Below are 14,710 nucleotides of genomic sequence, written 5' to 3' on the forward strand. Positions count from 1 at the left end.
AGTACTGCGAAACTAGGTAATGTGGGCTTGACTTGAGTTGAAATTTGAATAATCTCTGAATAGAATCTATAAGATCCAATTTGGGTTGGACAAAGTTAATCAGCATAGGTGTGCCAAATTTGCAGTATTAAATATTTGAAGAAATCAATTAAAGAAGTGAATTGGAATCTTTTCACACATTAGGGACTAAAATGTAATTCCACATTTGTAACATTTGAAGCAATTTCATTATAATTTTTGGTACTTTAAAAATAGTTGTGAAAGTAATTTCTTAAACCGAAAGAAAGAAAGAAAGAAAGAAAGAAAGAAAGAAAGAAAGAGAGAGAGAGAGAAAGAAAGAAAGAAAGAAAGCATTGATGAGCCTAATGGATTATATCTGACATATTGTTTGTCCACAATAGAAGGCTTCTTGATTCAGTAGAGGGAGCAAGGCTATTTTTACCAATTTGCCCACCCTCCTTGAACCACCATCCTTGCTGTGTTATGAAGGTTCCTACAACTGTCTGTAGAGGATTAGGTGATGGAGATTCAGGGATGAGGCTGACTATATGAAAAATGCCTTTCTTCCTTATTCTGTTGATGAAAGTCTGCTGAATAATAATAAAAAAGTAATTCCTTCCAGTAGCACCTTAAAGACCAACTAAGTTAGTTCTAGGTATGAGCTTTCGTGTGCATGCACACTTCTTCAGATACCATGCACACTTCTTCAGGTATCTGAAGAAGTGTGCATGCACACGAAAGCTCATACCTAGAACTAACTTAGTTGGTCTTTAAGGTGCTACTGGAAGGAATTTCTTTATTTTGTTTTGAATAAAAAAGTATTCAATCATTGGACATCAGTAGACACAACTCAACAAGAAGAATAAAAATCATTTAAATCAGAAATGTAAAAGACAGACCTTTTTTTAAAAAAAAGTACACAATTCACCTTCTAGGACATTTAGATTAATATAGGAAGCTGCCTTGTATCTTTGGTCCATCTAACGCAGTGTCATCTACTCTACCATCTGCTCTCCAGGATCTCAGGCAGATGGTGTACCTGCTACCTCCTCCTTTTAAAACTTGCCTTTGGCATGTACAGTACATGACCTACAACAGAGAGAGAAAGAGAGATCTCCATTGAATCCCTACGCATCTTACCGTTTGCCAGCTTTAGATATAAAGAAACCAATAGAAGGATCATTCCAGATGTACACAATAGTAATGTTGGAGGACATATTGCTGTCTTATTGCTTAATATAACTTGGTCTTTGCTAGATGAACATTTGAGTCATAGAACTCAGAGAACTGAGTTATAAGGGACTTCTAGGATCATCTAGTCCAGCAGTTCTCAACCTGTGGGTACTTAGATATTGTTGGACTACAGCTCCCATCATCTCTGAGCTCTGGCCTTGCTATCTAGGGGTGATGGGAGTTGTAGTTCAACAACATCTGGGGACCCACAGGTTGAGAAAGGCTGATCTAGTCCAACCCTCTACAGTGTAGGAATATGCAGCTGTTCCATACAGGGATTGAACCTGCAACCTTGGTGTCATCAGACCACACTCTAAGCAACTGAGCTATCTATCTGTACCAGGTTCTTTGACTTCAGGTGGATCTGAATAAGGAAACAGACTTGGTAATTGCTTTTGAGTGACAATTCCAATTGCCAGAGGTTGGACTTGGGGGTTCCTTCACACACTACAGTTCTAGGATTCTAGGATACATTCCTCTCTAGAAGCTGACAGAAGGTAGTAAATGTTCCAGAAAACAATTTTTCTACATAGGTTACAATTACCCATGCCTTCCCAAACAAGTAAGAATTTAGGCTCAAACGCTGGTAGACTTACAGAATCATAGATTTGAAAGGCACCCCAAGTGTCATCTAATCCAAACCCCAGCAATCCAGGAATCTCTACATGCAGTCTCCCATATAATTTGAAACTCTACAAGATGCTGCTTAGCTTTGTAAATGTGCTAGCAGTTTTATTGGTGCGCCACTAGGAGGTTCTATGAGATGGTGAATTAGCTAAACAAAAATAAAACAATAATAACCCTTATATTTTGGGTGCCTAATATTAAGTACTACAACCTAAATGAAGCACCTGAATTAAGTAGGATTCCCAGTCTAATTAGTTGCTCCTAAGTTTAGTTTGTATTTTTAAATGCAAATTACTTTAATTGAAAACTAGAAGAAATAAGTCCAGTTAGTATCTCTCTTCATAACCGGCAACACTCCAATTCATAATACTCAGACTTGCTCATGGACAGCCCTTGAGTTTAAAAAAACAGATTCACAAGCATTTGCGTAAAAGTGAATCATGAATAAATTCAGGGAAATTGCAATCTACTCACGGACATTGTGTATACAGGAAAAAAAGAAGCAGAGTTTGTTGAATAAATTATTCACTGTGAATTATTTGCTTAGCTCTAATGATGGGCTTATCATGCAGTTTAATATTTGGAATTAGCATCAGGACAGCATATTCCAGTCACATCACTTCTTCTTTCACCTGTGTATTTTTTAATTCATTGACTCCTTTTTTGTTTCTATATGCTATCCAGTGGGTCAATCCATATGCAAAATTTTCGCAACAGTTCTGAGCATACTCAGAAGTGTGATTTTAACTTCTGCAGCCAGCCTACCTCCCTGCCTGTCAGCTAGGATACTCTCCCAGTCTGCATGTCTGTCTGGGAACAAAGGCTCCCATCTGCCATTCATTTCTCTCTCTCTCTCTCTCTCTCTCTCTCTCTCACGCGCGCACACACACACACACGCCATATTTGTTTGCTTCAGAATGGGAGCCTATGCCATCTGGATTTTGCAAGCATTCATAAGGAGTGATAACAAAACCAATAAGGCTTTTCAGATGAAGAGGTGATGTTCCTATACAGTGGTACCTCGGGTTAAGAACTTAATTTGTTCCAGAGGGCCGTTCTTAACCTAAAACTGTTCTTAATCTGAGGTACCACTTTAGCTAATGGGGCCTCCTGCTGCCATCATGCCACCGCCGCATGATTTCTGTTCTCATCCTGAAGCAACGGTCTTAACCCGAGGTACTATTTCTGGGTTAGGGGAGTTATAACCTGAAGCATCTGTAATCTGAAGTCTGTAACCCGAGGTAACACAGTATTAGAGTTCCAAAGTATTTCCCATTTGCGTGGACAGGCGGAGTCCCCAGATCCCGAGCGGTCCCCCCCGTCATGTGGAATAACGACTCAAGACAACATGCTATGGGATTAAATTGGCCACAACTTTCTTAAATTTCAAATGTGGGTAGACCTTGGCTCAGACATTGGGCGTTCTCCCTCCCCAGTCCCCAGCCGGGGACCTAGGGAGCTTCTTTTTTTAAAAAAAAAAATAATATTTATTACTTTTAAAACTTACAAAAAAGAAAAAGAAGAAAAAAGACAAAAAGAAAAAAAACAAGAAAGGGAAAAAACAATACAATACAATATATAAACAATACAAAACACAACATTAACACATTGACCTAAACAAAACAAAAACAATTTAAAAACATACTATAATGCTTATTTATGCTTAACTCCTTATAACATTTCTACTAAAGCCATAAGATTTCATTCCAACATTTTTCTAACACTCAGTAATTTTACAATATTTCTATTTCTAAAAATAAACTTTAAACTTTTTCCAATCTTCTTCCACCATCTCTTCTCCCTGGTCTCGGATACTGCCAGTCATTCATCAATTCCATATAGTCCATCAACCTGGTGATCTTCTGTCCGAGGCTCCTAACTCTTTTCCAAGTCCCTTCTGCAGGTCTTCTTCATATTTATACATGCACTTTACTTTGTCTTCTACTGATCTTGTTCTTATTTTCCTTCCTTTGATACTGAAGAGCAGATCTCGGGGAAGCTCCAACCTAGCAATGCTTTTATTCCTTCTCGAAAGGTCAACCAAATCTCCATGGTTAAATCTAAAATCCATAAGGTATTTCAGGACATGTTTCAAAATTCCTCCAAATCTAAAGGCCCCCACAGCTCCAATCTCCTCACGATCCAAGTCCAAATCCCAAAAGTCAGTAAATCCCTACATGAAGGGATCTATCCAACTTTCCTTCTCCAGTCCAGGCAGGGCTCCGATCCTCAAAATCTTACTTTTTCTAAATTCAATCATAAAAGGCCTCAACTTATAGTCCTCAATTTGCCTCTGTAAGGCTGGGGCTCCCACTTGTATTACTTTAGGTTCAACAACAGGAACTTTCTCCTTCGCCTTCTCGACAATTTGCCCTGTCAAAGTAGATTCCTGTATCAGATCCTGAATAATTTCTGTATTGATGTTCACTTTTTGTCCCAAATTAGTCACTTTTTGTCCCAAGTTAGTCACTTTTTGTCCCAAATTATCATTTTTAGTAGTCATAACATCTGTCTTCTTGTGGAGTTGTTCCAACGAGTGACTTATCTTGCATAATGCAATCACTAAAGCTTTTTCTGTTGACATTCTCAAATAGTCCAAGGTCAATCCCTGATTCTCACAGTCTCTTATCTTGCAGCTGGTTCCCCCAGCTTAGCTCTAATAACACTTTCAAAGGCTCCCTCTAGAGGGAAACAGTTTCTATTTGTGTCAATCCTTTTAAGCACAGTTCAAACAGTAAATATAGTTTCAATTTTCAGTTACTTTTCCTCCTTTTTAAACGCAGAAGAGGACAGTGGAAACAATATATTTCTCTTATTTAGCTAACTGTCAAGATACGTTCTATTCACAGCCAATGAACTTCAAAACGTCAATCTTACTGGCAGCCCCTTTCCAGGTTCAGAGCAGTGGTGATTTAATTTTCATCACTCTCTCCTGCAGGCTTGCGTGATCCAAAATTTCCCCCTCTTCTCCTGCTTCCAAGGGGGGGGGGTTAATAGTTTTAATCGATGGAAGTTTAATCCTTTGCGGAAGACTTTCCAAGACCTTAGCTTGCAGCGTCTTTGCTTCAATCTATTTACAAAAGGGGAAGGCGGACTTCCTGTTTGAAACCTTCCCATTTCGGTGCCAAATTAAGACATTTATAGATCCAATTTTCCGTTCTATCAAATTGTCCACAGGAAAAATTCAGCGCTCTCCGGCAACAGCAATGCGGCTTCACTCCGTGAAAGAAGCAATCAATTCGAAGCACTGCGCCGCTCACCCCACATCGCTCCGGATCCCCGAAACCAGGTCTCCCCATGAGTAGGGGAGGCGCAAAAGGTGCCAGCCGAATCCCAAGTTCACAGGCTTCTCCCGCCTGTGATTTTTAGTGGGTCTCCGCCTTCGCCGTGGCGGCCAGACCCTGTTTCCACAGAGTAAATTCCTCCCAATCAGAGGAATTCCGCCATTGCCAGAGGCGCTAACCTGGAAGTCTCGGACCTAGGGAGCTTCAGGGTTATCCAGTGTGTGTGGGGGGATGGGCCGGCTCTGGAGAACATATGTTCAAGCAGAGATAGCCGCCCCCGTTATGCCGCCGCCGCAGGGGAGAGCAATGACGACCTTTCGGCGTACGGTCAAAGCCTCCCTTCAGAAACCCCTTTAACGGGGAACCCTGGTATCGCTGCCGCAAAGAGGAAGATGGACTAAAGGATTCTGCCTAAGGCCTGATACCGCCAAAGTTGTGACGTTTTGCTACGGGAAAGGTGAAACCTGCCAATGCAGGAAAATTCCTTTCTGGCCCTTAACGTAGCAGCGCCCGCATACCTGTGAAGAAAAGTTAACCTGCAAAAGAAGACATTAACTGAGGGTGGGTAGGGTGGGAGAAGCTCTGGAGCCAGGTGAGGATTCCCAGGTAAGATCCTCCCTCTATTGTGTGGGCAGGTAATACCTCCCCTACCTGGCCTGGTCTCCTTGGCAACGCTTCCCCCAGGTGGGATTGGACAACTGACTGAGGTAGGCAGAGACCTCCAGGTATCCCACCTGAGGGAAGGCAAAGCCAAGCCTATGCTGATGGGGCCGCTCCAGATCTAGGGCTGCGCGCATCCACGCAAAAGGCGCCCCCTGTTTTAAGCGGGGAGCGGTCATTATCATAGCCATTTATATTTCTTTTATTCATAAAAATGTTTGGGTATCACTGTTTCATAAAAAAGCAAAGCAGTTTACAACCATACGTTTACAGAATAAAAACCTTGAAAAAAAATTAACATTGGAGATCATCAGCTATCTAATGCAGAAAGATCTTAATTGCCTGCATAAGCTTGGTAGCATTAAAGTTTTTGGTAGAAGATCTTGATGATCAAGTTGGTATATAAAGATTCAGGTGATACCTGGGACCTAAGTTGTTCAGGTCTTTGTAAATTAATACGAGGACCTGAACCTGGCTCAATAGTGGGTAGACTGCCAGTGCAGATGTTCTCAGCCATGTTCCCTCATCAGCAGTCTGGTATACAGGCCCAAGGACAGCCTCTCACTGAGAACATTACAGGAATCCAGCCTCAAGGTTACCAGCACATTGACTACAGTGGTCTGGCTCTCCCTGTCCAGGAAAGGCCCTAGCTGGTGAATCAGACAGAGGTAGTAAAATGCATTTTTAGGACACTTGAGCCTCTCATGACAGAGATGTATTCAGGAGTAACCCCAATCTCCGTAACTGCTCCTTCAGAGTGAGTGTGACCTTAGGCAAGTTACCCTTTATAGCTATCTCCTGAACGTATATGTGAACCACCTACCCAAAGAGTCTCTGTCTTTCATAATACTTAACAACATGGATGTGTTGTGCACAGTGACACAGTGTGAATACTGAGTTAATGAAAGCCATCTACTGCAAGTTCAGGGCAGAGATATTTTAAATAGGAATTGGTTCGTTATTGCTTCTGCTAGCAGCATTTTTCAGTCATCAAATCAGTGTGAAATGGCAGGGGGGACACACACATTTAATCCAAACAGCTATGGAAATAGTTCCACGCATCCAAGGTGGAACTATTACCACAAAAAAAATTCTTTCCAAAAAATTCCAGGAGGATAGTTCCAGAAAGTTTGGTAACTAACTAGAACAGTGTGGGAGATGGTATGATGATTTTGCAGGGGCAATTGGCAAGAATTGCCTGCCCTCCCTTTTTCTTCCAGCAGGAGTCTATAGTGCAGTGGTTCCCAATCTTTTTTTGGCCACGTCCCACCTAAGCATCTCTAAAATCCTGACCCCCCCATGACTAATAATAATAATAATAATAATAATAATAATAATTCTTCAAACTCCTATTCACATGGAGGAAGCCTAAATGCCATTAACTATTAATAACTCATTCTCAAATTGCTCCCCTTAAAAATCAAATTGCCTCCCTGTGGTGTGTGTGACCCACGTTAAAAACCATGGCTCTAGTGGATCTCAGTTTCTAGGGACATTTTTGGACACATCCCAGCATGTTTGGGACGCAGGTGGCGCTGTGGGTTAAACCACAGAGCCTAGGACTTGCCGATCAGAAGGTTGGTTGTTCGAAACCCCATGATGGGGTGAGTTCCCGTTGCTCGGTCCCTGCTCCTGCCAACCTAGCAGTTCAAAAGCACGTCAAGGTGCAAGTAGATAAATAGGTACCGCTCCGACAGGAAGGTAAATGGCATTTCCTTGCACGGCTCTGGTTCGCCAGAAGCGGCCACATGACCCGGAAGCTGTACGTCGGCTCCCTCGGCCAATAAAGCGAGATGAGCGCCGCAACCCCAGAGTCGACCACGACTGGACCTAATGGTCAGAGGTCCCTTTACCTTTACAGCATGTTTAGAAGAGCAGACATCAATGTGAGAAGCACAATTATTTTTTAGAAATCATCTCAGGACAAATATTGCCCTCTCAAAATGCATTCTGTCTTCTTAGTGCTATGTACCCTCCCCAGTGTTACCCATGGATTGAAAGCAGTGGCAAACTAATTACTCAATAACTAACATTTAACAGAAGCTGGGCTGCAACATCTTCTACCAGCTGAAGCTTACAATAGCATTGTCTAACGTGGATTGAACAAAAGTATTATATTATTTTAAATGATGCATCCTTGTGAAGATGCTCATTGTAAGCAATGCGTATATAACAATATAACTAGAAGTGTATGTTTGCGAGGTGTCTCAAGGACAGTAGTAGAATTAACCAAAAATATTGCAGTTGCCTCGGTTTAAGCAGAGCAGCAAAAACATCAATGTACAAAACCAAACGTTTCCCTCCACAGTCTTTGATTGCTTAAGGGTTTTCGACTACTGTTTCCAAGCCTTTGCTGATACCTGTAAGGCACTGTGATCCTTACAAAATATCCTACACTATTTGAGGTTCATGACACAACATCACTCAGTGTTGGGTGGGTGGGTGGGTGGATTCTGGGTCACAAGCATCTATCAAAAAAGGGAACAACTCAGATAAAGAGCTAAAGTGGATATGATAGGTTACTGAAAAGGTTATCATGAATACATGAATTATTTTCTTTCTGGCTTTCTTTTCTGACTTGAAAAGAAGGCTAATTTGAAATCTTGACATTTCCCTTGGATGCAAGCTTCATATCCACTTCCAGCTGCAAAAGGTTTTTGCAAAACTAGGCTTGGCCCTGCCATCTTAATTTTATATAAGGTGCAAGGTACTCAGGGCTGCTGCCAGGAACCTGGTGAAGGACTGTTTTATATATGTGATCAATAAGAGCTGATGCAAACATAACACCAAACACTGCTATTCCCTACAGGGCCTGGAGAGGTCTCTGTTTCCTGAACACATTTATACCTGCATAAGCAGCATATTAAATGCAAGTGCGCAGGCATATGCAGCGTTTCAGCAGCAGGTTGGCGATGTTTATGAAGGTTCACAAGCATGCTCTTGATATATTCAAAGATTATTAAATCCATGCATTTAAAATTGAATCATTGTGCTTGTTTTATTTATTACCCTTATAATAACTAGCACCAATGTATATCAAAGTGACATGATGGTATGTGGTGTTTTTCCCCCCTTTGGGTTTTTCACATTTGAAGCAAAAGTATTTCTTGCTTAGGCATGAACATAGGGCCTTTTAATTGTTCTTAAGAATAATGACTCAGGCCAAACTAGATACATGGGGCAATCAGAAGCACAGTCCTGCTCTACTCATTGATAAAGCAAGGGTAGGGAAAGTTGTTCATTACGTAAACAGGAGCCCATGAGGAAAGAGAGACAAATCCAGCCTTGTCCTCAGGGGCTAACGAAAGCGTCGTGACACCCGGGGCGGGGCATCGTTACATAGGGCGCATGTGCGGTGTCACTGCATACGACGCATGTACCATATGTAGCGGTGCTGCACATGCACTGTACATAGCGGCTTGCCGCCGGTGCCAGGATCCGCTGCTCGCAGCTGCAGCCATGAACGGAGGATCCTCCACATGCAGCTGCAGCAGCGCGATGGCTGCTTGTGCTGCCGCGAGCCCCCACTGAGTGCCTTCTTGTCGCCCCCGCAGACATGGCACCCGGGGCTAACCACCCCCCATTGCAATGCCACTGCTTGTCCCCTGCCTAACCTATCTGTGCTCCAAAGTTTTAAGTAGTTTCCTACCTGACTGGCATTACAGCCAACTGGGCAGAGACTTTGTAAAATCCACATAGGTGTGGTGATGGACAGGTTTAAATCTGTTCCCCCCATGTTCTCCTTTCCCTTCGGGGAACCATGTTCTTAATCACATGCACAGGATTGCTCCATATGTCTATTCTGGTCCTCGAGAGTGTATAACTTGTGAGCCTTGCCACATATCAAGGTGCTGTGAAGAGAACCTGAGCTTACAGGGTTAAACAGCTCAGAGTATGCGTCCTGCCTTACTGTGGGGCGGAAAGACTCTGTGTCATTTCTGAGAGTCTGGTTTCACTTTTGTCTGGTACAGACATGCTTGTGCGATGTTTCATTCACGCAGGGAAGCCTGCTGGACTTTATCTCTCTGAGCAATAAATCTTTCTCAGAGGTGCTTCTGATGAATAACCACATAGGGCCTAGGGCAGCCTTTCTCAACCTGTGGGTTGCCAGATATTGTTGAACTACAACTCCCATCACCCCTAGCTAGCAAGGCCAGAGCTCGGGGATGATGGGAATTGTAGTCCAACCCACAGGTTGAGAACCGCTGGCCTAGGGAGAGCAGTGCTTTTCCCTCAGGGGGTACTCAAGGGAACACAGTACCGACACCTCTTTTTTGTTGTTGTTATAGTTTGAAAATGTGGCACTTACATGGTGAGCATGTGGTAACAACTTCAGGGTGAGCACTTATTTTTCTAGAAAAAAAGCACTGGAAGAGACAAAGTTATCATGTACATGTCCAAATTCAGCCATCAAGGGTATTTGTTACCATTTAGGTTGGTTTTCAGTAATACATCAAAAGCCATTTTTCTCAGGGGCCATGATGGTAATAGGAAGAAACACTGACTGAGTGTAGATGATGCATTCAGGAAAAATAGGTGGAAAGGGTTTTTAGTCTAATACAATTTGGTCCACATCAAGCAAAATACCACATTGCTTTTCTTTGGTGTCAAGGGCATTAGGCTGCAGCCTTGTATAGGTGCTCACCTTCACCTTATGACGAGGGCAAGTAGGGCCACATTCACTGGCTGCGCCCCCTTTTCTTGCAACCCCAGTTGCCCAGCCCTGCTGCCTTCCATGAATCAAATGGAGAAGGCCTGAAATGTGGGGCCTGTTCTGTGTGTGTAGACTCCCCATATGATTTACAACAGGGATGGGGAGCATCAGGCCCAGAGCCAAAATGCTTCTTTCTCTGCCCCTTGGAACTCTTTGCCCAGACCACACCCATCAGTGGCCCCTGCTTCACACATCACGTGTTTTTGCCTGGCTGGAATCTGTCCTGGACCTCTGATAATGCTTCTTGCTTGCCAGGACCCTCCAGCACCCCCAGAAGGTGTCCAGGCTAAAAGAGGTACCCTACCCCTTATTTAGAATCCTGATTGTGCCAGGATCTCCATCACATGGGGAGCAATAATGTGTAGAGTAGGTTCCCCACTTGAGATCTACCCCACCCAGCTCATGGAAGATGGCAAGCCTGGGCAGCAGCATCTCTTCCCATCAGATGATTGTACTTCTCTGAGGGATAGAATTGACCAAGTAGGTCTACCTTGTATCTTAAAAGTGCTTCAGGGATTCTTGTAAATAAGCATGAAGCAAGTAGGTTAAGCACCAACAGAGGAAGATGGAGGTCCTATAATTTAACCATTGTGTAGAAGAGAGAATTTGGGTGACCTTATGGTGAAATGAGAGAAGCTGGAGCTGATCACATCCTATGTTCTCTAGAATTGTTACAGCACCCTGTGTTCCTTTAATAAAATAATACTTTCTAAACTGACCTTTCCTGCTTTCAATGACCAGCATCTATACTCGAGGTTTTAAAATCAACCTTTTTGGAAGCACTACTTTTCCATACAACATATGGCTTATGATATGCTCTTTTCAGTCATATTTTGATTTTAAAATAAACCTGGACTTGAATTTTCCTGTGTTTTTACATTTTGACTTACTTTGTATAGAATCAACATTTAACTTAAATGTTCTCAATAGTACAATAAAAAGATATACTTTTCACCACTGAATTAACTTAACTGACAGCAACTGTGGATGGCAAAATGGCGGTGTGGTGGGGGAGAGAGAATTAAAATAAAATGTACTTGCTGCATTAACAGCTTTACACAGGAGGGGTTTTAAAAGTTATTTTTCAGGATAAGTGGGTTAAAATTAAATGTCAAATATAATTTGGTTTAAGGAGTTTGAAAGATATGATTGTCCTTAGAGAAATTCTGAAGTCTCAGGTCTCCTTGCCAAATGGATATTTGCATAATAGTGAGGTGTGGGGTTATAGATCACTCTGTGGCAGCATGCCAGACCATAAACAGCTTGGTAAAGCTGTTAAAAAAAGTTCCATCGGATCCACATTAATCATAGCAAGAAATTGGAATCTTATTTAAAATATGATGTGCATTGACATCTCCCCCCCCCCTTTTTTTTACTTTATTAAACAAGTAAAGAATTCGGAAACATATAGATCTTTTCATTTCTTTAGGTTTCACACAAATGTGGAAACTGAATGTTGACATATATTTATGTGCGTTCTTGCACACCTTACACTTTGTTAAATGCTTTTGAGCATCAGCCTTTTAAAAACGTAATGTCTGAAGCAATTCTCTCAATCCACAGTTGTGAAAATCTTCCAGTCAACAGCTGGAGGGGGGAGGGGGCAGATTAAAAAGTAGCGGTTGGGGTTAAACATTTGGGTTAAAATGAAACAAGCTCCACATTACCACCTGGTTCCTTGCTTCTCCTGTATAAATTATTACACCTTCTTATACTATATAGAATATATTGGAGAGTGACTGAGGAAAAGGCAATTTATAGTTCAATGACAAACTGCATTGTGTGAGAAAAGTACTGCGGACCTGTTTTAAAATAGCAGGCCAGCGAGCACCTAGCTGGCTTTCTTTTATATCCTGTGGATTTTCTACACGGTTGGATAGATGCACTGGCAGCATGCTATGCATCCCAAAGCATTTACCAATTGTTGGTCTCAAGGCTTTGCCTACACTCAGTGGGATTTTGTCAACAGTAACCTTGAGGGCAGGTGTCAAAAAACTGGGTGGAGAGATTTTCCCTTTATTGATCCTCTCCAATTCCACATATACTGGCAAAAATGAAGGAGATTTGTGGTCAAATACAGAACTTGCCGTATCACCCATACTGCAGAAATGAGGACTTTTATGTGGTGTATAGCAACCTGCTGTGAAGTTTATCTACTACAATATTACAGTGTGCTTAGAATCCTTTGTATGCACAGATTATGGTCCCTATTCAGAGAAGACAGACACACTCAGTGGGGAGTAGCATTGCAACCTGCTTTTGGAATTACCTCTAATTTTGAGGGGAGGGGGAAGCATCTGGCAGTGTCATGTAGAAGTGGTGCTAAAGCATGGCCAGTATACGTGAATCAGTATGTAGATATTATTGTATCACAATATTGTGATTGTTGTAACCCAAAACCATTTATTTCCTTTTGGGCACACCCTCACTTATATCTGTGCTCTGCTCTAGAGACTGCTTATGGGAATCTGAGTTCTGCTGCATTCACGGGACTCATTTGCTCCCATGAGCCTCCACTGAGCAAATGTCAATTGGATTTTCCGTGGATTAACGTTTGCTCTGCTTCAGCACTACATAGCAAGTTTTCCTGGGGGAAAGGGTGGGAGAAGTGGAAAACTGTGCTTTCTAGACATGGGGCAAGCAGAAGTCTGGATGAGCCCTTAGTCTTGATTGCTTTCATGAATGGCTTTTCTTTTCTTTCTAATTCTAATGAAAAGCGGTTGTATCAAAGGGTGTAGCATCAGTGGAATGAAGAGGCAAATCCACTCCACTTCCCAGTGGGAAGGAGTTGTGGTGGACCATGTGGCCACCCACTCTGAACCGGGGGTGGGGGACTTTGTCCCCCATTGCCTGGGGGATCCCGGCCATGTCAGAGCCCGGCCAGCCAATCCACTGGCCGGGGCCGTTTAAATGGAGGAGCAAGCCAGAGGACTTCCTCTTTGGCTCGCTTCCTCAATCACCCGCCCTCCCCCCCCCCCATTTTGCAGGTTAGGCAATGGCCTTGCTATGGACTTCGGTTGGTCGTCTTGGTTGTCCGAGCGGCTTGGTAGGGATTTTTCCACTTGGCAAATTGGCACTGGCCACTTGGTTTTCGCCTACCTCGTAGCAATCGTCATAACTTTGTTAGGGTTGCAGTTAGGCATTGTTTGACCTTGTGTGGGGGAGGGGAGGTATGGCCATCACCTGCCCCTCCATGCTTAAGAGTATTCCGTTAAAGGAATCCGGGGGTGTTGATCTTGTCTGAAGCCCGGTTGGGGGCTAGGGCCTTGACACAACCCTGATGGGAACACCAGGGGAGCTTGAGTTGGTTTGCATTGACAGAGCTCCCCCTACCAGTGGTTTACCCTTACCGGACTTCCTGCACAGGGGCAGGAGTCAGATATAGTCGGGTCCAATCAGTGCCTAAGCCAATACCGCTCACATTCTGTAATTCAATAAAGTTGTGGCCAAAAACCTAATGTGTCCTTGTGTGAGTTATTTCCAACAAGGGGGTGTCTGCGGGGTCTTGACACGCAAGTAATTTCCACCTGTACCCTTTCTCCAGATTTGGAGAGCTCCTCATACCCTCTCCAAATCTGCTTCAGAGGGTTGGGGAACACTTCTGAGAAGATGGGTGTAGGCAGGTATGGAAGAATGCGGAGGGGAAGGTTGGAAATTGCTCTTCCTTCATTGATCTGCTAACAGAAGCCTTGCTGTCAGCCAAGCAATATCTGTGTATCTGAAGAAGTGTGCATGCACACGAAAGCTCATACCTAGAACTAACTTAGTTGGTCTTTAAGGTGCTACTGGAAGGATTTTTTTTATTTTGTTTTAGCCAAGCAATAGTAATGGACACACACACACACACATTTACTTTATATATCTTTGTATTTTAAAGAGCATTTCGGCAACTACACAATTCTGTTTGTTTCAGTTTCATACCATTGTGTAAGTTAAGAACGCTACACACTACATTGTTGTAGTCTATCCATTTTGCTCCTGAGAAAATCACTAGCATTGGACTTGACAGAAACAAGCGTGCTAAGAACTCCTTCCTTGTTTCTGGAGCTGTGAGTTAATATATAGCTCAGGCTGAATTTATAGCACTGGGTGGTTAATAACTAGGAAGTCACTGCTGCCCAGATTTAACTGTAAAGAAGTTAGCTTACTATTGCTTTAACCGCAGCAAGCTGATATTAAATCTCATAATACT

The 14,710-nt window shown here is 42.8% G+C and overlaps 1 long non-coding RNA gene across 1 annotated transcript in view; it reads right to left on the reverse strand.

Annotated features, from left to right (window-relative positions):
* Nucleotides 1–501: 501 nt before the first annotated feature.
* Nucleotides 502–14,710, reverse strand: part of LOC309333450 — a 148,627-nt gene continuing 134,418 nt past the window's right edge. Inside the window, exon 3 of the long non-coding RNA XR_014152522.1 lies at nucleotides 502–590. This is a non-coding gene — a long non-coding RNA (uncharacterized lncRNA). The remainder of the gene's footprint in view (nucleotides 591–14,710) is intronic.

Source organism: Podarcis erhardii (genome assembly GCF_964252035.2).
Source record: "Podarcis erhardii genome assembly, chromosome: 2".
Classification (NCBI taxonomy): Eukaryota; Metazoa; Chordata; class Lepidosauria; order Squamata; family Lacertidae; genus Podarcis; species Podarcis erhardii.